This window comes from Lissotriton helveticus, chromosome 7 (genome assembly GCF_964261635.1).
Source record: "Lissotriton helveticus chromosome 7, aLisHel1.1, whole genome shotgun sequence".
NCBI lineage: Eukaryota > Metazoa > Chordata > Amphibia > Caudata > Salamandridae > Lissotriton > Lissotriton helveticus.
Genome location: NC_136068.1, coordinates 224,812,045 through 224,834,150, shown reverse-complemented (window position 1 = coordinate 224,834,150; position 22,106 = coordinate 224,812,045). Strand labels below are relative to the sequence as shown.

At 43.1% G+C, this 22,106-nt stretch overlaps 1 long non-coding RNA gene across 1 annotated transcript in view; it reads left to right on the top strand.

Moving 5' to 3' along the window:
• The window catches only part of LOC144766715 (uncharacterized), a 283,191-nt gene that overhangs the window by 225,340 nt on the left and 35,745 nt on the right, over positions 1–22,106 (top strand). The window contains exon 3 of the long non-coding RNA XR_013597896.1: positions 4,616–4,744. This is a non-coding gene — a long non-coding RNA (uncharacterized LOC144766715). The remainder of the gene's footprint in view (positions 1–4,615; positions 4,745–22,106) is intronic.

The window sequence follows — 22,106 nt, the reverse complement described above, 5'->3', positions numbered from 1 at the left end:
TTTTCTCGCCCGAGGGTGTTGGGCGACGCCTTGGAAGCACCTACAAATATTCAATTCTTTGTTTGAAACTTTATTAACCGCAGTGCACTGACCCAGCTTTCTTTGAAATCTACAATGAAGAGACACATCAACATCCGTATATAGTGTATACACAATGAGGATTTAGCCAATGTAAAGGGAGACTAGCATGATTTGGTCCCACAACAACATTTTGTTAGAGCACATGATGCCACACATAATGCATTACGACCACCACACGACAAGGAACAAGTCAAATGGACTCCTCTTAACTTCCATTTTATCATTGTGCAAGCTGTGTTGGCGCAGGATTAGGTGCAGGATTTTTACATCCAAATCTGTGACCGTCATTCCCAGGAATAATCAATGTCCACTTCGTATGTCCAAACAGCATCATATACCTGCTAAAGCCAGATCTCTGAAATGAAGATGACATGGTGAAGGTCCCTAAAACAGACCAAAACAAAGAGATTAGCTATGATACCGTATATGTGACACAGTTCACATAGTCAACTTCTGGAGATCACAGCCCATGACGAAAATGTAAGCTAAAGAAAGCAACAACAACAAAGTGAGCATATGTCAAAACCTTCCTTCACAAACACCTTTCACCAGAATTTGCTAGAGCTTTAGCTTCCTAATATTGTCCCTAAATGTACTCCACACAGCATCAGAAAAAGAGCCGCATTAATAGTCAAAGTCATGACATTTCCCAACATATTTACATTCATGAGAAGAAGTTGCAGATGAGATCTTGATGCGTCAGCCCCTTCCTCCTCACCACTACCATCATCATTTGGCATTTCAGGATTCTTACCGGTGGCACTTCATGGTCTCCATCCTCTGCGATATAAGGGATGTTCCATCGCAGGACGATGTTGTGGAGCATGCAGCACAGTAATTTGACACGTGTTCCCGGGTGAGTAGAGGAGGGCTCCCTCAGTCTTCTACAGAAATCTGAATTTGGCCTTCAGGAGCCTAAAAGCCCTCTCCACTGGCCGAAGTGTTCTGCCATGGGCCTCATTGAAGCAGGCTTCCCCTGACATAGTTGGATTCCTCAGTGGTTCAAACAACAATGGATGGATGGGATACGCTGAGTCTCCTAGTTGGAAGACAGACACAGGTGGATGTATGCCATATTGAGCCATGCTTTTACAGTGCATGCCTTTACAACGCGGGCAATACAATGAATGCGTTGTTACCATGCATTCCATTACAATGCAAGTCGTTACAACAACTTGCCTTAGGTAAGCGTTGGACTTTGGAATAGTATATTTTACTATTCCAATTCCAGTCTTTGCAACAGTAGGGAAGGTGTTGGATTTAAAATCCAACCATGCGTTTCCTAAAGCAAGTCATTGTAACGACTTGTGTTGTAATGGAACGTGTGGTAATGATGGGTTTGTTGTAGTGCCTGCGTTGTAATGCATCATTCTGTCTGTGTTGTAAATGTTGTTTCCCAATATAGGTGCAACAATAAGTTATACACTTTGTGACAACCTGACATCACCCACACAAAGTGAAGACAGATCATACCTACCAAGAAACCAGGCCCTCTCTGGTAGCAGCTGTGACATCACCTGGGGTATAGTGCTGTTCTGCAGTATGAAGAAATCATGGGCTTATCCTGGGAAACGGACAAAGACATTTGAAATGTACAAATCCAGTAAGCAGACAACTTGCACATAGATAGAAATAGAATGGAAGTGCTTCCTGTTAAAGTAAACTTGTTCCCTGGCTTGCGGTGGTACTAAGGTCATCAATCGCTCCAACCACATGTGGAATGCAAACACATTCATAGAAATCCTCCTTTACAGTGGCTAATTCCCCAAGTCTGGGGAACTGGATATTGTTGTCAATGTGGTATTTTATCATTACTGAAAGTACATCTTGTAGTACACCACTGAACATTGGTTGTGACATACCACCAGATTTAGCCACAGTGTACTGAAATGAACCTGTGGCCATAAAATGTTATACTGCCATAAGTGTCACAATAGGTGGAATACAAGTGGGTTTAGTGTTTCAAGTAAAGAGATCAGGCTCCAACCGATGACATAAATTGTGTATTGTTGGCCTATTTAAACAAAACCTCTTGATGACATGCCTCTCTTGTATGGTCTGAAGGTCTGGAAATGGGTGATACACTGGAGGCTGTTATCTCCTCTCTCTCCCAGGATACCTAACATATATGTAGAGTAAGTCTAAAATCATCTGAGAAAATATAACTGGCTCAGAAAGCATTACACATAATTCACATATTAATTGTCTACTGTCCAACATCCACCTATAATCCCCATTGTGGACATCACATGTGTCCGGAAACAGAAATGTAGATATTATACAGCCAATAATGGATCATGAGTACCCTAATATTGTAACGTTTGAATTGTACTCCCAAAACACCGTCACCGTCAGTGTACTGCGCACAGCGGTAATTTAGCGTTCATGCACAGTAATGCAGTACACTGATGTTTGAGTAAAGCAAATTACAGAGCAATGGAGTAATACATCATGTAAACATTTTACAACACATTTGTAGTGTTGGTGATGCTCTTAACAGTCACAAATGCTGTAGTTTCAACCGCAAAATAGCGGATGCCTGTCCTCGCATATAGGATATTTTAAACCTGCTACTGCCGGCGAAAGTCAACCATGCGGTGGGCGGTTTCATCCACAGTGGACACAGCCAAAGGCCCATAGGCTAACGTTGGTGATTGTGATAGTCGTGGGCCAATGTCTACACTGATGACTATGTGCATGGTGTACATATTCTCTGCAGTTTGAAAAATAACTCACTTGCCTCCTGACACTGCTGATATCCATTTCAGCAGCTGTTTGTCACCTCTGAGGGCAATAATTCCAGGCCAAGCATGTGTGAAGGCCACTGTCTTCTCTCCAGAGTAGCTTGAGAAACTTGTTGAAGAGGTTGAGGTCCTTCCCCAGTATGGCCAACTCTATGGCTCAGTAGAGGAGCAGGTAAATATCTCACATAGATTTTGTATTCCATCCTTTTCATTCCCTCAGGCTACAATGTGCCGCTGAGTCCCAAAGTAAATTCAGAGTACTGTTGTAACATTTTGTGACTCCTACATAGGACAATCATGTAATGGATTGTTTATCTAGTACGCTTTGTGTACTTAACATCACCATTGTGATGTGTGTAGTGTGACAATCCCTAGACCCTACTTGTGTTGCATGCACATATCTATGCATGTAGACCATTCATGGTACCTATGATATATTTGCTAATCAGATAATGGGAAATGGGAAAAACATGCATAGGCTTTACAGCATGAGCTGTGTATGTATGCATTTAATATATAAGAAGCAGTTGAGGGTGATGTTAGTTATGTGTACAGTCCCACATATCACTCAGCTCAGATTAGGACTCGCAAAACTGTTGTCTAGGACCTAGCTAAACCTAACAGACCCTTTCAGGGTGCCACACAACATTGAGGTCCCTTATTGGACGGCCACAAGATGTCCTGTTATGTATTAAAGTGTTGGAAATGTGATGTTCATGTGGGATCGGTATTCTCAGCCTGCAGAGAGCAAGGCCTGACAATGAGTTGTGCCCAGTCTGAGCCATGGGCCAAGCTGGGGCAGAGTTACTGTGGCAATACAACTGATGAACAGAGTAATCTTCCTCCTGACCTGCAGATCCTTGGATGTTCCCAAAATGAGTTTTCGGAACCAATAGTAGCCCTGACTGCTCTTACAAGGACTACATTTGGAATGGTGACTGAGGTAACCCCTGACCTGATACTTCTTTCCATTGATCCACATTGTCAATTTGTAAAATGTTCTAATGACAGCCCCTTATTTCCACAGGTCTGTTGTCACTTTTCGATAAGACATGCTTGAATTGTACAAGCCTATTGCACATGTGACATATTAATACTGCGGATAGTTGGGGATATCAGAAGAGAATATGATACGTGAATCACCACCTTTGTTACAAACAGTCGAACAAGAAATACAATGGTGTGTTGAATGTCATTCCTGTAACAGTGCCACATATGGTAAAGGTGTGTCCTGCGAGGCCAATACATACCACACAAACTCAAACAGAAGTAGTTTGATATCCCATTAAGTAGTCAACATGTCCACTCATCCCCAGAGAGGAAGTTCTCAGTGGCACACATGACAGCCCTATTATTGTTACATAAGTCTTAGGATATAGTCAATACTATGGTACCAGCCTGTATGGACTGCATGAATGAAGTCAATGGGCCTGGCTGTAAAGGTGTCTGTACAGTCATGCACAAGTAGGCTACCCTTTAGAAGTTCATAATGGTGTGTTGTGTTTCATCGTGGCTCACATCACTGAACATGTAGGATGGCCCACGCCTACATGATGTTAGCACTCTGGCTTATTCAGTGTAGGTCATGATCAAGATTGAGAATAGTCAGCAGATGGCTACAAAAGAATGCATTCATATCTATGTAGTGCTTACCATGTACAAATTACACATGTAGTATGTTAACTATTGATTAATGCTTGTGCTAGGTGTATATGAAATGTATGTTGACCAAACAGATATCCTAAAACTCGCAGTCATAATCTGTTTCTTCATCTATTTTATCCATACAGGTCAACGCCCATCAGAAAACAATCCATTTGGAAAGCCATTGCCCGGATTCGCCTATTGTCTTTGTGACCAGGAACATTGCAGAGTGCAGTCCACTACCAATGTACTGTCGTGAGCATACACATAGCTCGGTAAAGTGATTAATCAGTTCATGTTGTTTGATGTTGTGGATGACAATTGCACCAAAATGGCCACTTGTTTTCAGTGTGTAAGGAGAGATGCTCCCTCACTACTGTGTCTCATGCGACGGTGGCCCTCTTGCATGTCACATAGCTACAGTGCACTTTAGATTAACTAACAGAGAAATGCCTCCGCTAGTTAAGTAACATGAGATAGCATACCATCACTAGTGCCATCAGTATTTGTGCATTTGCGTTGGCATGTGTACCTTTACCTGTTGTAGTATCATCTGCACTACTGTTTCATACCTGATCTACGTGCCTTCATAGGTTGTTGTCTGATTCCATCACAAATGTGTGTGTTGGCCAATCTGTATTTATAAATAGTTATTTGTGATAGGTATACAGTTGATGTGTTACCACAGACAGGAGTGTATAGACATTGGTGGATGGGACACATAAACCCTAAGCCATTGGTCAGCTCCAATTGATGAAGGACATGACAGATAGAATTACAGTGATTTCTCACAATATGAATTTCTATGCCATGGATGTGGGAGTATTCAGTTATGTGAATTGAATGTGTTGGTTTGTCAATGCTCATTCATTGACTGGTGACATGCATCAGGGAGTGACATAAAGACATGTAGGGATCATATGTGAGTGTCTACACTCAGCAATACAATGGAAGTTGTGTTTGTGAGACAAAAAGGTAACGTGTAAAATCTTCCCATTAGTGCACAGGTTAAACCACCGCTTCATGTAATGGAGATTCCCTGACCCTCAACAACCTCCAATGGTCTATTGGCTTTTAGGTATGCAATGTAAGAATGGTGTTTTTATCAGGACCAATCTTGACTGGGGATGCCACTAGGCCTAGCTGATTCATTCTGCTGTGGATATTTGTAAACAAATCTGACAGATATTTGGGCAAAATTGTCTCAAGTCTACTTTTCAGTGCTGGATGTGATACATAGCGTAGCTACTCAAGTATAGCTTTCCAAAGAGTATTCTGACAGTGGACATGTGAGGAAGCATACATCAGGAAGTGTCAACAGTGTGAAATGAGTATTTCCATATCATCTTCTTCCTGCTACTGTACATATTGGTGCAACATAGCTTTATTAGTCGACCATCATTTCATCATAATGTGGTATTAGGTATACGACCTATTGGTGGTTGTAGGGCATTGTGTGGAATCTGTAGGAATTAATTTGTCAGTGCCATCCTATTTGATAACACCAGGTTACTAAGGTATATTACAAGAGCCAACCTCTACAAGTTGATCAAGTATCCTACTAGATACATGAGGATGGATTTGAGACAACTTCACTTACACAATTGGAGGTATCTGTGGTTATGACTTCACTTTGAGCAACTGTTTCCAGGTTATGTAGTTCTGGTCATGAGACTACAGACACGGAGGGACCCAGTGACCAAGAGGGTGGAGGGGATTGTCACAGAGGACGGAAGCTAAATTTCTTCATGATCAGAGTCATCCTCCAGTGGACACTCTCGAGTGGTGGTGGACCCCTGAGGATTTGTTCCACCTTCATCCTTGTCCGCCACCCCCAGTTCCTTCTCCACCCTCCAGGTTGTTGCCCACCCAGTTGGCCAGACTTGTTCCCCTAAGAGGGGAGCCATCTCCTTCTCTCCAGGCACATCAGCCCGCCCCTGTTACTCTTGCTACCCTGAGTGAGGAGGCTATTGACCTCCTGAGAAACATCTCTTTGAGTCAGATGGCACTACTGAAGTCCATCCAGGTGCATGCCGGCCAACTGCAACATATGGTGGCCTACCTGGAAGGCATCCAAAGGGCTATGTTTGCCCTACAGAGATCTTTTCAGGCTCTGTCCTCCTCACTCACAGCACCCTTCCACCCATCCCAAACTTCCACCCCACCTCCTGCCGCTTCCCCATCCAAATTCCCTATTCCAGTGACTCTCCTAAGTACACTGATACATACACATGCACAGACTTCAACATCCCCAAGCAGCACCCAAAAACATAAGCACCAAATAACATAGAAGCATGCATCCACTCACATGACACTCACCACCACCCTCTAACATCATCCCAGATACCACACCCCAGACTCGACAGCACCCAGCATTACAACAGACATCACACTGTACCCACAGATCCATCCATCACCCTGAACATTACAACAGATACCACACCCGTACCCTCAGAATCACCCACCACCACCGCATTACAGCAGACACCACACCCACAGACCAATCCACCACCCCCAGCATTACAACAGACACCATGGACGCACCCACAGACTCATCCACAACACCAAGCATTACAACAGACACCACACCCATAGACCCACCCACAACACCCAGCAAACCCATCACATCCACATCACACCCCCCAAAAAACGCAAAAGCACACACTCACCCACACAACAAACACAAAACAGCAGACACACAGACACATGCACCAACAACACACCCACCCACACTGTACACTTCTACTCCCTCTCCATCCCAACATCTACTCCCTCCCACAAATCCTGCCCATTTTCTCCATGAAAGTGTGTTATTTGACCTTCCCTTAGCCCTATCAAGCCCGACCCCCCCACCCAGAGCCAACAGGACCTCACGCACACCCCAACCCATTCCTTTCACATCCCAATCTACCCCTGAGAAGCCTGATACCCCACCACAAAACCCAGCCGCACCCCTAAGAGAACCAAAACCCCTCCAAAAACCGAATACACCCCTCCCAAAGTCATGACCACCCCTCCCAAATCCAAAACCACCCCTTCCAGGCCCAACCCCATTCCTCCCACATAAGATCTTTGAGGGGTCTGCCATGCCCAATGGATGCCCCTTTGTGAGGATGTTCCCTGGCAATGTAATGAAGGGTAAGTTTAGTGGCAAGCAGTGTGCTGGACCACACATTCCAATTGGGACTGACATTGCATTTGGTGGTATTTCATATGGTAAGTATTTCAACTTGCCTTGGCCAATGCCAACATCATTTAGCTTGCACTTCTCCATATGGTGTAGGTTGGTTATGTGTTTAATATGTGCAAGTTAGATATTTGTTTATCCACACTTGGTGGATGTTAATTTGTCATACCTTTGTAGACATCTTTATGGACATACGTCCATTTTCGCTTCTGTACCTTACACCTACTTTATGTAAATGTGTGACAAATGCTGTTACTGTTTTGTTTACTTTCATGAGTTGTACTTGCATGCTTCCCTCATATGCATGGCACATGGTTAGGCTATTGGTTGTTCCTGAGGTTTTCAGACATGTGCTAAGTGGACTGTGGCCCAGATCCCAGCTTTTCATGGGTGCCGCTGGTAGAGGCAAAACTACTCTACAGAGAGTCTTTACATTGTGACCTTTGAATGCTTCTCACACTGATTATTTGGAATCTCATTTACCTGACATTACCTTTTAATGTGGATGATGTATGTGTGTCCATTACAGAGATGTAGTCGAGAAGGTGTGTTTCAGTTTCATGACACATCCATACAGATGTACCTTTAATATCACAACAGGACCTGGCATGTGTGCAATGTGGGGGTGTCACAGAGATCAAGAGGTGTGATTTTGATGAGAAGGTGCTATTGTGTGACACCATTTAATGCACACATCACTATCCCTGATTTTGAGATGGAAACACATGTCAATTTCAGTCGGGTGTGCATGTGCAGTGTTAGTGACCCGGCCAAAGAGGGCATAACTTAGCTTTAATTGTGATCAACCTGAACAGGGGCCCACAAAATATCTTTGGCCAGCGACCCTAAACCCCTTGCCAGGTCCTTGGTGGGGCATCTATTTGTTGAGGAGTCTATGGAAACGAGTAAAAGTATAGCTTACCGTCAGTTGCAGCCACTACGGTTTTGGTTTTGGACGTCATCAAGCAGCAGCAGCAGCAGTACATGTACGATTGGCTCCGTGGCAGCGCAGGATGTGTGGAGCTGAGAGCAGGTGAATTTCATTCTTCTATCCCTCCCTTTTCACTGGCTTAGATGTGGTGGTTGGACTGTTGCAGTTACATCATGAGGAAGGCACGTAGTAATTGGGTTGGCAGTAACACTAGTGGTCTGCCCTCTGACAGAGGCATTGGCCTATCCTGCTACCCCTGTGGTTGAGAATTTGTGGTTGCAGCTGGACCATGGCGGTGTTTCATCTGTGAAACCTCATGCATTCTAATAGGGTGGTTGGAGTGCCAACTGTGCAGGGTGATTCCGATGCAATGGTGTTCCCAAGACCCCACCAAACTCGTAACCAGGCTTAGTAACTTAGTTATAGCTAGAATGTTAGACTCTGAGGTGCAAGACCGATCACCAAGAGAAGATGGAATTTGTTTAGTTTTCACCTCCTTCGAACAATACAAATATTTTGTTACAAACTTTCTAAAGGAGTTTGAGAGAGGAGAATTAGCATTGGTTTCTCTTTCTATTGAAATTAGTAACTTTAAATCAGCTGTGTTGTCTGTGATATCGGGCATGACTCATATTACCTTGTTTGAAGTTAACACTGTACATTCCTTTTTTGCTTTTCACCCAGTCTGGAGCTAACCAGACCCAAGAGTGCAGGTTGATGATTAATGCTTCTCTATTCTCTATAACACCAACAAGTGCTGTACTTAAAATACTCATATTTTACAGAACTGAGATAATTCCTCCACAGAAATTCCTTATTGCTCTAACTAATGATCTCCATTCAAATGAAAAAAGTGCACCCTTGTTTGATTTCAACAGCCGTTATTCATCATTATCCAATAATGAAGCTGTTTCATCTTGGTCCCTTTATGATCTACCAGCATATAATTCAGTTCTCTTTCAACCAAAAGCTCTGCAGTTGGAATATTCCTGGCTTATACAAACGTGAAAAAGCAGGTCATTTGATCGACTTGCAAAGGATTATTATATTACATTTTTGCAAGAGACTTGGCTGGGAGGAAACCCGCATATTGATGGTTTTGTGTCTATCTGCAAAACTGGGCACACCCATGGAGAAAGAAAGCTTTGTGGAGGCCTACTTACTCTGTTCTCTACAAGGATAATAAGTCAATGATTAAATATAGATTTGGATGTACACTGGTTACACACGGATAAAGAACAAACTAATTATATTTTCTAGTAAATATTTACTTTTATAAGGAGATAAAATCAAATGTGATCTCTGTGTATTATGGGGAATGCTACTATTGAAGGAAGAACCATTAAAAAACATGATATTGAATTTAGAAATGGATTTCCCTGGTACTTACAGCTACATGCCACATTCCATGTAACCACTGATATATGTTGCAATTTCTCAATTTACAGGGATAAATTAGCTTGGTTTGCCTCTATCCGATAAAGCACGCCCATGTTCGCAAATCCCATCAGATTCAGTCAGGAAGGCAGGTAATAATTATTGGTGCAATATATCCCCGGGGTGGTTTGACCATGAATGTAGAGTTAAAAAAGGTCCCTTAATATTGAAGTGTTCATATAGGAGAGGTTCCAGGGATATTAACATATACAAATGTGTAAAAAGGCAGTACTAGAGATTAGTTTTGAAAGAGATTTCTTTTATAACAAACACCGGAACGAAAACTCGGAGGTAATACAGCAGTGGGGTAAAAGAAATTACGGGCTCTTGTAAACAATATGTTCTATATAAATGCGGTTGCCCCATCTCTATAGCCAAAGAAGAATGGGTATTACATGCAACCCCCTGTTTTTGAACTCCTTTCTCGAAAGTGCCAGAAAATGTGCATACGGCTGAAAATGAAATAAGAGACTGACTCTTTCAGAAATCTATGAAGGCGACAATAACAGCTTTTAAATTTAGTAGATCTGCCCGTCCACATAATATTGCAGTAATTATAACAAAATCAAACATTGACAGGTGGGTAAATAACTTACAGATAATATTTCAGAGAATAGCAACAGTACTGATTCCAAAATCTTGGAGGGTCTATATATTAAAACCAAACCTGACAGATATGACCAGAGGATCCTCACAAATTGCAGGCTAATTATCTTCCTTGATATCGCAGAGAAAATTCTGTTAGCTAATCCTGAGGGATGTATTATGAATAATAAGTTATTGTCCTTAGAGCAGGGAGGTTTTCAAGCCGGTCATTCTACAACTGTATAGTGTTTTGCTCTGTGAACAATTATAAAAAAACAACATAGAGATAAATCAAAGGTTGAGTTGCTGGTTTGTGTCCACAGAGTCTTTTAACTTTAATTCAGGCTTTGCAATACTGTCAATTGGGCTTGGGTGAGAATGGATCTTTCTGGTTGACGATTCTAAAAAGATAGACATCTGTAACAGAATATAGCAAGGATGGTGCTTTTTGGTAAGAACCTCGTTAAAATTATCGCTGTTTTAGCTGCAGGCAACTGCCGCTAAAACGGCGATAATGGGTTTGCTAATATGCGTTATAGAATTCCTATAGCAGCCCAGGTTAGATGTGCAGGATATCTAACCAGGGCTTCTATTGGAATTCTATAACGCATATTAGCAAGTCCATTATCGCCGTTTTACCGGCAGTTACCTGCGGCTAAAACAACGATAATTTTAACGAGGTTCTTGCTAATATGCCCCGATGTGTCTTGACACCCGCCCTTTTTGATGAATGTGTGGCATATCTACCACCCACATTTAATAGCTCCAAATCCTTCTCTCCAAAAATGTGCTCAATTCTTATGCCTTGTCTATTGTATTCAGAAGACTTGGTTATGTGACTATACTTTAAACAGTCTTCAGAGGAAACTTGATACAATGTTCAGTTAGTCTAAGGCATTTAAAAAAAAGTAAATGTAGAAAAAAGTACTGATTTGTTTCGGAAGAGTTTTACATTAGTCCTGTTTTTTTGTGTGAAAATCAGCGTGAAAGAAGTTAAAACATATAAATATTTAGGGTTGCACTTTGTTTCAAACCTAAAGCGGAATAATCTAAATGACAAATATATTAAAACAAGGCAATTTTGTCCTGGAGTACTGCAACGGAAACATTTTATTTCTCTAGAATCTCTCTTTTTTCCATCATCTACTATATTCTTCTTCACTCCCTCAGAATCATTAATCCATTGTGCATTGCACGCGTGGGTTCGGATCCCATCCTCGTCGCCATAAATTGTAGAAATTCCACCTCCAGAAGAAAGATTTACAGTTGTTTATCCTGGATACATAGATATCTTCAGCACAGCAGTCCTGCTCACAACGCTGCCAAATGATAATGACTTAACATGGAATCTTTCAAACAAGACACTCTACATTCTGTCTGGACATTCCAGCTCACATGCTAATCAGTGTGTAATGTAACTATGGATTATTTAACTTCATAAACTCTACACTTCTCCCCCCTCATGAAACATTATAAAATATACAAGTAACCGTTTAGAAGAATCATACATACAAAATGTCATGTTATCACTATGACAAATGGTGATGGTTGTATTGTATATTAGGTACTTTACAAACACTCCCAATACTCCAAATCGACCCATTTTCCAATACTACCACATTGCGGTTTACCTCAATTATTTTTAAGGGAACAGAAAATTTGCTATCTCCTTTGATGACCACACCACTTCTTTTGGTGACAACCCAATATCCAACCAAAATATTTGGCATTTTGACTCCTTTTCTCATATTGTATTAGTCTTCAGTAAGTCTTTGTTTTTCTGTGACGCCAGCCTTGATAGTATGATGGGCTACCCATAAACACTCTTTGACAACTAACCAACTGGGATTATCTTTTCTACCTGGTTCTCTCCCCTTAAGAGATACAAAGGGGGAAACCCCTGTAACAGCATGAGGGGTAGTCCGATGTGCCCAAACTAGCTTCTTTACCTCTTCTTTTCAAGATAGACCACTAGCTAATGACAATTGGATATTGTCCATTATTAAGCGATTTATCCTCTCTACCATTCCATTGGCTTGTGGTCTATATAAAGCCACTCTTTCATGAATAACTCCCCGTTTTTCCATAAACTCCTTCATTTCCCTTGATATAAATTGTACACCATTATCCGATACAATGGTTTTAGGTACACCTTCTTCCATGAAAACTTCCTCCAAAAATCCCATCACAGTTTTTTTTAGTGTTGATTACATTTGTTGTCTTGTACACAAACCACTTTGTGTGATAATCAGCAAGTACAAAAATAAACCTATTTACACAACCTAATTTGTTTAAAGGGGCCCAAGAAATCCATTGCTAACCTTTCCCATGGTCTAGCAGGTAACTCAACACACTTAAGTGGCAGTTCTCTCAATGTCTTTACCTTGTCACTATTAGCACATGCATAACAATGTTTAATCACTTCTTCAACCATGCTATCCAACTTTGGCCACCAATGTGTTTGTCTGATTCTTCTTCTTCGTCATGCTCCTTCCAGTGTGTCCTTCATGAGCTAGTTCAATAATTTGACTCCAAAGACTAACAGGAGGTACAATGCGATCCCTCCTCATTATCTTGTCATCACTTATACTCAACTCATCCTTGATATTCCAATACTCTTTTAAGTGCTTATCACAACTCATACTAGTTTCCCAACCATTCCTGATGTACTCTTTTATCCTTACTAACACCGTATTATTGCCCATTGCAACATCCCATACTTCCTTCTTCAATGCTACACATTCATGAATCTTACTTTCCTCATTCACTTCAGTTCCAAAATCATTAACTTCTGTAATTTCATTCTTCGTAGGTAGTCGTGATAAGCAATCTGCTAGTACATTTTTGAGTCCCTTCAAATATTCTATTTCAAAGTTATACTCAAAAACAGACAGCATCCATCTTGATATCCTAGGAGTAACTCCTCCCTCTTAGCCTCTTACCCCTTTGAACAAATGTATCATTGGTTTATGGTCTGTTCTGACTTTAAACGGCAAGCCCCAAAGAAAGTATTTAAAATGCTTGATTCCCCAACAACATGCAAGGGCTTCTCCTTCAATTGTAGAATAATTTTTCTCAGCACCTTGCAGCCTCCTGGAAGCAAATCCGACAATCCTTTCACTACCTTCAACAATTTGGGTTAATACTGCTCCTAAACCAACACCACTGGGGCGTAGCTAGAGCTTGTGGCGCCCGGGGCTATCCCTCAGATTGCCGCCCCTGATGAGGAGGCGGAAGGGTACTAGGGAAAAAGGACCGAGAAACACATAGTATTGCCACTAATAGTTACCTCGATCATGCACATACATGACACGGTCCAAGGCTACACAGTTGAATACACCAGTGACCGGCAGTACAAAGGAGAACACACAGACTGCCACCTTGCAGGATTTCAAGAAGGGCCTAAAAACATGGTTATTCGATTAACATACCTCATCAGCAGCATACATGAGAATAGCTAAAATTATAAATGTGAATAAATCACTGGTGTTGCTGAATATATGACTAAAGAGTTTTAATTTTAACTGGTACACCAGCTGTTTGATGTTCTTGGGTAATATCGCATATATGTGGGAAATGGAGCGAGGAGGTAATGATCAGTTTAATTACTAGTAATCTTTATTACTTGTCACAGTTCTAGTTAGCGACCCTCCCTCTTCATACACACACAAACCGACTGTACAGCTTAATTTTTAGATACCCTTGATAATACAAGAAGTTCGGAGGTGTACTTCCTCCTTTTCTAGAGGAGGGAACAGTGAAGTCATAGGATGAAGTTATATTGGGTACTTTTTTTAATGCTATTGCTGAGATTGGTAAACAAATCCTGCATGCGCAAAACAATCACTCATATGGGTAAGGATTGGGAGGGACGGGTAAGGAGGTAATGCGTAATTTCGGTGGTCGTGGAAATAGCATTCAGGTATTCATCATAACCTTCCTAGCTGCCAAGGTTTCAGATTGGTATGTGTGACATTTTCATAATTTCAATGTAATTATGAGTGACGTTATAACGACTATGAGTGACACTTCCTCGCAAGCAAAATCAAGTCACAATCCAAGGTGCTCAAGTCTGGGTGAAGTTTGCCTTTTACAGCAGCCTATAGTGCCATATTTCAAGGGTAAGCCAAGTCTACAACTCACCACATTAAATATAATTATCACACATTATAGCGCTTCCTCAGTGTCAAGCTGAAGTGCTGCACTATAGGAATTGTTCATATAAGAAATATGGTAGCCAGTAAACGGTATGTACTTGGGGGCCTCTCAGCTCCTTGAGTGTGAACAACATATTATAAGGGTGGCCTGCAGCGTCAGTAAAAGACAGTCATTATGCTGTCTGGGGGTAGGGGGGCTAGGAGCATGAGAGCCATATTAAAGATGTGCTCTCACCTGACTTGCCTGTGGTGCCGGCCACAACAAAAACAAAATCAGCCAGGATCCTGTACCATGCCCACTTCGCTACCCACTGACAGTGGAGCAGGCACCTTGCAGGAAAATCAGCAATGTAGGCAGAGCAGTAAGCAGCAGTCCATCACAGATCTACAAGGGGTGGGGAGTAGTACTATTAAGGTACGTTATAGGATGATGTCTAGGGTTAAAACAAATAAAGTGTTGGTGACACTGTACATATTAGAGTGTGGGCAAGGCGTAGTGTAAGGATTAACAGTTTATGCGTGGTTAGGGTTTGAATTTGGCTGTGTTTACTAAGGGTGCTAAAAAATATTTTTGCTACAGAAGACTCAGTTGTATATAGTCCACCATGGTGGGTAAAGTAGTGGTAATTTAAACATCTGTTTGGAGTCTCATTGTACGGATTCTCAGAAAATATCCTTCTGAGTAACAGTCTCCTGGAATGACAAGGATCCTTTGCACAGTGCTCCTCCATCAGAAGACACACTGCTGAAAATGACACGTGCCACATATTTTTACCTCCTCGCTTAACTTTCCACTTGGAGTGCTTTGACTCTTCAGTCCGCTGTGCTACCTCTATATAAGGGCACTACATGGACTAAATAGTTAATCCAGAAGTAAGGAAGAACAAACACACACACACACACACACGAACACACACACACACACACACAGTATTTAAACCTTCACGAACAGCATCCACTCATTTACATATCCCTGATGGGGTAGAGAAAAGCATGATAATATAACAACTTCAGTTGGTATTTAAGAGTCCCTTCACTAGTCTGCAGTCTGCCATCCCCAATCTGTATCTCAGTAAACATAAATATACAGTACGTTTCATCTGCTATAAACATTTTAGTAAAATGTAAGAAGGATGCCTTCTTTTGTAGAGCATTATTTTCAACATAATGGCAACTCCATTTAGGATATTTTTTTCAAATAATGGATTTGAAATGAGCATGCACTGCAGACTTTATAGCGCTTTAATACGATCCAGGTAGCAGCACGCTTCCTTTGTGCGTTCTATTTTACTGAGGATAAAATAAAATCCATAGTTGCCCATTTCCAAATAAATAAAATGTAATAATTACGTAATTATGTAAGTCGGCAAAGAAAAGAAATGCTAAGAAACAAAGCAAAACATGATTACATTTTTCAGAATAAAGGAAGTACTGTGAAGTAAGTCATCTCGGCTTGAAAGACAGTGTTAATCTCAGATGGCTGCAAACCGAAGCTACTTTATTTTTCTTTCTAATGGTGAGGATTGTTACGAGAGAGCTAAGGAGGGTGGGCGGGGTGATGGAAGTTAAATGAAGCTAATTACCTTGCCACTACTACTCACACAGCGCGGCCGCGGTCTAATCAGGACTCGCACAGAATTCTTGAGGCTCAGCTGCAGGAATTCTCTCGTGTGGCGTGATCGGCTGAGGGGGCTGCATACATTATTGGCACCTCAGCGCTACATAGCACACTAGGGGTGCCTCGGGAACTTCAACTACAGCGGCGGGATTTGCCTTCTGAGCATAACGGCCGCCAGCTTGTGCCTCCTGCCGCCCGCCTTCATGTGTCCTGTCTCAACTGTACAGCCATTGAATTCATGTGCTGTATCGTCAGACCGGCCCCGCTCCTACCGCGCATGAGGGGCAGGGCGTCAGAAGAGGCAGCATGCCGCCCGGCAGGTCATGGGAGATTGGCATAGCCCAGGAGACTGCACGTCCTGACCTTAGTGACCCAGGCACGATTCGCGCTCTCACCAGACCAGTGCGTGCAGCTTGCGTGTGCGTGCGTGCAGCGTGCGTAAGCAGGTGATCTTGCTTGAACTTCAAATGGGCCGCGCGGCACTGGTGGTCCGTTGCGGCGGCCTTTATTATTTATTTGGGGACAGTGAGTGTCCCCAAATAAATGATAAAGGCCACCGCAACTGACCACCAGTGCCGTGGGACCGCCGCCCCCAAAGCAGTGCCGCCTGGGGCGGTCCTTCCCCCTCGCCCCCCCCTAGCTACGCGAGTGCCACTGGCATCTGTTGTCAGGTAAGTCTTCCCATATATTTCAAAATGTCCTAACAAAGGAGCTGTTATGATACACCTTTTAATTTTTTCAAATGCATCTTCACACTTATCATTCCATTCAAATATCATCTCTTTTTTTATTTGTAACCTTAAAGGTTCCACTATCTCCGTAAAGTTTCTTGCAAATTTGAACAATATTCAGCCAACCCAAGAAAGGACTTCAATTGATCTTTGCTTTCTGGGCGTGGTGCATCTTTTATCCCTTGAACAATGCTTTGCTTAGGTTGTATGCCATCACCTGAAATAGTGTGTCCTAAGTATGTAACAGATCTCTTCCTAAATTGACATTTTTCACGCTTGACAGTTAGTCCATAATCTTCCAAACGCTTCATCACTTTGTCTAACAACTCATTATGGTGTTTCTCATCTTTTCCTGCTATCATAATATCATCCTGAAAATAGCAGACATCTTCCAAACCTTCAAATACCTTCGTCATTACCCTCTGAAAAACTGCAGCTGCAGATGCTAGCCCGAAGGGCATTCTCAAATACAGAAATGCCCCTAAGGGAGTGATGAAGGAAGTCAAATGTCTAGAGTCAGTGTGAAGATTGATCTGATGATATGCTGACGCCATATCAACAACTGAAAAACTTTACCTCCAGACTTGGCATACAACATTTCCGAAATATTGGGGAGTTGTTGCCTGTCAACCCAGATATTCCAATTTAAATCCCTCAAATCAATGCATAGCCTAATTTTGCCGCCCTCCTTAAGAGCCACCATGATTGGAGCAAACCATTCAGATGATTCTATTGCTTCAATTATACCTTGACTCAACAGCTTATCCAATTCTTTTAGTAAGTATTCCTTCATCATAAGGGGCACATTGCGCACCTTGTGTACAACCGGGACAGCACCTTTTTTGAGGATTATTTTGTGTCAAAATCGTTTTAATACTCCTAAATCATAATTAAGGACTCGTGGAATTTTTTTTCAATACATTCTTCAAATGTATCCACAGAATTCACAATAGGATTTTCAGGCAACAACACAATAACAGGATTTTTTGCATTTGGGTCCAACTTTATACCAATATCCTTTTGGTGGCGCCAACCCAAAAGATTAGATCCATAGTTGGTCAAATATACTCGTCCATAAACTACTTGTTCCATAAATGAAATATTCATCCATTTCATCGCTAGTATATCTATTTTCTTACTTCCATACCCCACTGCTTTTAAGTCCGGGTCAGTGCCAATCATTATATTGTTCTCTGGATAGAGTATCCTTTGATACTAAAGTGTACATACTCTCAGAGTCAACCAGTACTTTTATCTGAAAATCATTTACATTAATGATACAGTGTGGTTTCTCCAATCTTTCATCACTTTCCATTTTTGCCCCTTTAGCTTTCTCTTCCATTTTTGTATCAATTTACAAATATGAGTACATTCTTCTCTGTCAACAGGTACAATTATCTCTGTTACATTATCACATGGTGATTAATTTATACATCTAACACCACTTTGAGTATATCTTGACCTACACATCTTGGAAAAATGACCTTTTTTCCCACAAATACAGCATACCACACCCCTTGCAGCACATTTGAAACTTGTAGCGATATGTCCTCAATGGAAACATTTTATTTCTCTAGTATCTCTATTTTTTCCATCATCTACTATATTCTTCTTCACTCCCACAGCATCAATAATCTATTGTGCTTTGCACACGTGGGTTTGGATCCCATCCTAGTCGCCATAAAATGTAGAAATTACACCTCCAGAAGAAAGATTTACAGTTGTTTATTCTGGATACATAGATATCTTCAGCGCAGCAGTCCTGCTCACAACGCTGCCAAATGATAATGACCTAACATGGAATCTTTCAAACAAGACACTCTACATTCTGTCTGGACATTCCAGCTCACATGCTAGTCAGTGTGTAATGTAACTATGGATTATTTAACTTCATAAACTCTACACTAGCTCCTTAGTTTTTTTTTTTTTTTTTTTAAAACACTTTATTAGAGCAACCTGGTGCAAACCATAGTAATACAACAGACAGAGTACGATCATAGCGTCCAATCATGCATAATCAATACAGTTCCAGGAACAGAAACGTGCCGCTAGGTAAGAAACAGTTAGGTTGCACCGTGTAGCATAACCAATGTCACAATAGGAACATTTTCTGATAAGCAACTGAAATGCAAAGCAAACAGAAACAATAATCCAAAAGTTCAACAAAAAAAAAAAGGGAAAAAAAAAAAAAAGGGGGAGATATCATGCAGAAGGAACAGAGTGCGAGACCAGCACAATAGTCCGTTCCGTATCACATTAGGAGGCATCGCAGACAATGACCATATTTATCATAACAGCAAACACTTAATCATCCTACCCAGAAGGAACAGGAGTAAAACCCAAAGGCCACAGAGCGCCAACATGCCAGGGGGGCCAAGAGTAGGGTGCATCAACAAGAAAAAGGGATGTTCCAGCCCCACGTCGCAAGGGAGCAGCGTGTCGTGGCAGAGGCCTTAACTGATGGAGTGCAGAGTGGGGTTTCTGAGGCCTAGCCCACCCCAGTAGGTAAGTTGGGGTGTAAGGACTGAGATGAAGCTTCCTTCGTCTTCCCCGCAATGTATTGGCGATATGGGACCCATATGTCCGTGGGGCGGGAGGTTGCTGGGAGTTGGTCAGAATATTCCACACTATTGATATTGCAATAAGCCACACTGCGCAGCCAAGCGGCAACGGTGGGAGCCCGTCTCGCGCACCAGTGCAGTGCTACCTCCCTCTTGGCCAGAAGGAAGCAGATCGATGCCAATTTACGTATCTTTCGGGGAAAGTCGGACATATAGCCCATCAGGGCGATCTCTGGTAAGACAGCCAATGGTAGGCCCAAAATCTCACCCAGTGTATCATGTATAGCAACCCAAAAGGTGTGGAGTTTCGGGCATGTCCAGGACAGATGGGCAAAGTCCGCCTGTGGGGCGTTGCATTTAGGGCAGGTGTGGGGGCGCGCAGGGTCGATTCTGTTGGCCATCGCTGGGGTGTGGTATAGTCGATGAAGGAATTTGAAATGAATTAGCTTGTGTCTGTTATTCATCGATACCTCCCTGGTCGTGGCACAACATGCGTCCCATTGATCGTCAGAGATTTGGGTACCCAGATCCGCTTCCCAAGCGGCACGAACCGCCTCATCCGATGATGGGAGTGAGGATAAGCATAATTTGTAAAGTTTGGACACCACATGGGCCCCCGAAGTATTCTGGATAATGGAAGTGAGTGCTAAAGTGTCGTCCGGTGGCAACGGGAAGGTGTGGAACGTGGAACGCATCAAGGCCTTGATTCTAGCAAACACAAAGGTGTCCATGAAGGTGCGTTCGGAGAAGCGAGGGTCCTCGGAAACGGAAAGCGCGTGGCCGTCGGGGAACAAGTCACCGATCGTAGTCAGTTGGTATTTAGCTAGTGAACGACAGATCAACGTTTCGCCAGTTATGGGGAGCCAATGAGGGTTGGGTAGTGGGAGGGCATGTGAGTACAAGGTGTCAACCCGCAGTAAGCGCCTAAGTTTGTCCCAGGCCCAAGCCGTGGTGGTAAGAGGAAGTATGTCATGTGGATCGCGAGGAAGGCCCTTAGGGAGTACATTGTTCAGAGACTCAGGGAGTGCAGCGTCAGCTTCAGGTTTCAAGTGTTGGATCCTGGCGTCCGGGTGGAACCAGGAGTGGGCATACGAGCACTGGGCAACCAGGTAATAGAGGTAGAAGTCCGGGACCCCAAAGCCTCCCCTCTCATATGGCAGTGTCAACGCGCTCCAAGCTAGGCGAGGACGCTTCCCACCCCAAACCAGCCTCAGCAGGGCGGTGCGCAGCTGCGCGAAAAAGACCCGAGTGAGAGGGATGGGGATGTTGTTGAATAAATACAGGAACCGGGGCAGTACCACCATTTTCACTATAGCGATGCGCCCAGCCATCGACAGGGGAAGGCGGAGCCATCTATCAGTGTTATCTTCCAGGAAATCGAGGGCTCGTCCATAATTCATGCGAATGATAGCCACGGTATCCAAGTGGATGTGAATCCCCAGGTATTTAACGGAGTCCTCGCACCATTCCAATGGGAGGGAGCAAGGCCACTTTGTAGTGGCGAGGGTTAGGGGGAACAGTTGTGACTTGTGCCAATTAACCCTGAGGCCAGAGTAGTCACCAAAGCGTATAATCTCCGCCAGTAGAGGCTGCAGGTTGGTTACTGGGGCGCTTATGTACAAGACCATGTCGTCCGCGTAGAGCGACACTAGCAGAGGCCCAGTGCGGAACTGGAGTCCCCTGTGCAAGTGCTTCTCCTGAAAGTGACGGACCAGAGGATCCATAGCCAAAATAAAAAGTAAGGGGGATAAGGGGCATCCCTGGCGGGTACCTCTAGACAGAGGGAACCTGTCGGTGATAGTACCATTGAGGCGAAGACGCGCCGTGGGAGCTGTGTAAAGCAATTCGACGGTCGCCACAAACATAGCCGGCATGCCCATCCTACGCATCACTTCCAGAAAAAAAGGCCACTCAAGGGTGTCGAACGCCTTCTCAGTGTCCAGAAAGACCGCAGCCGCTGGAACGGTCGGATCAATTCTGTGTAGGACCGAGAAGACCGTACGGAGATTCAGGGAAGTCGACCTTTGGGGCACGAAGCCAGACTGAACCGGTGAAATGATAGAATTCACTAGCAGCGCGAGCCGCATAGCAAGCACCTTGGCAAGGATTTTATAGTCTAGGTTTAGGAGTGACAGCGGTCGATAGGAGCCGCAGATCGTTCGGTCTCGGCCAGCTTTGGGTAACAAGACAATAACTGCCTCTCGGAGCGTAGGCGGGAGAACACCGGACTCCAGGGCCTCAGCGTACATCTCGACCAGGATAGGAACCAACTCCTCCTTGTATGTTTGATAAAAATCGGCTGTGAAACCGTCCAGGCCCGGCGCCGAGGAACCTTTCAGCGAGTCTATCGCTTCTGCGATCAGTTCGGGAGTAATAGGGTGCGCCAAGAAGTCTTGCATGTACTTTTCCAAGAACACCATGGCTATTTCG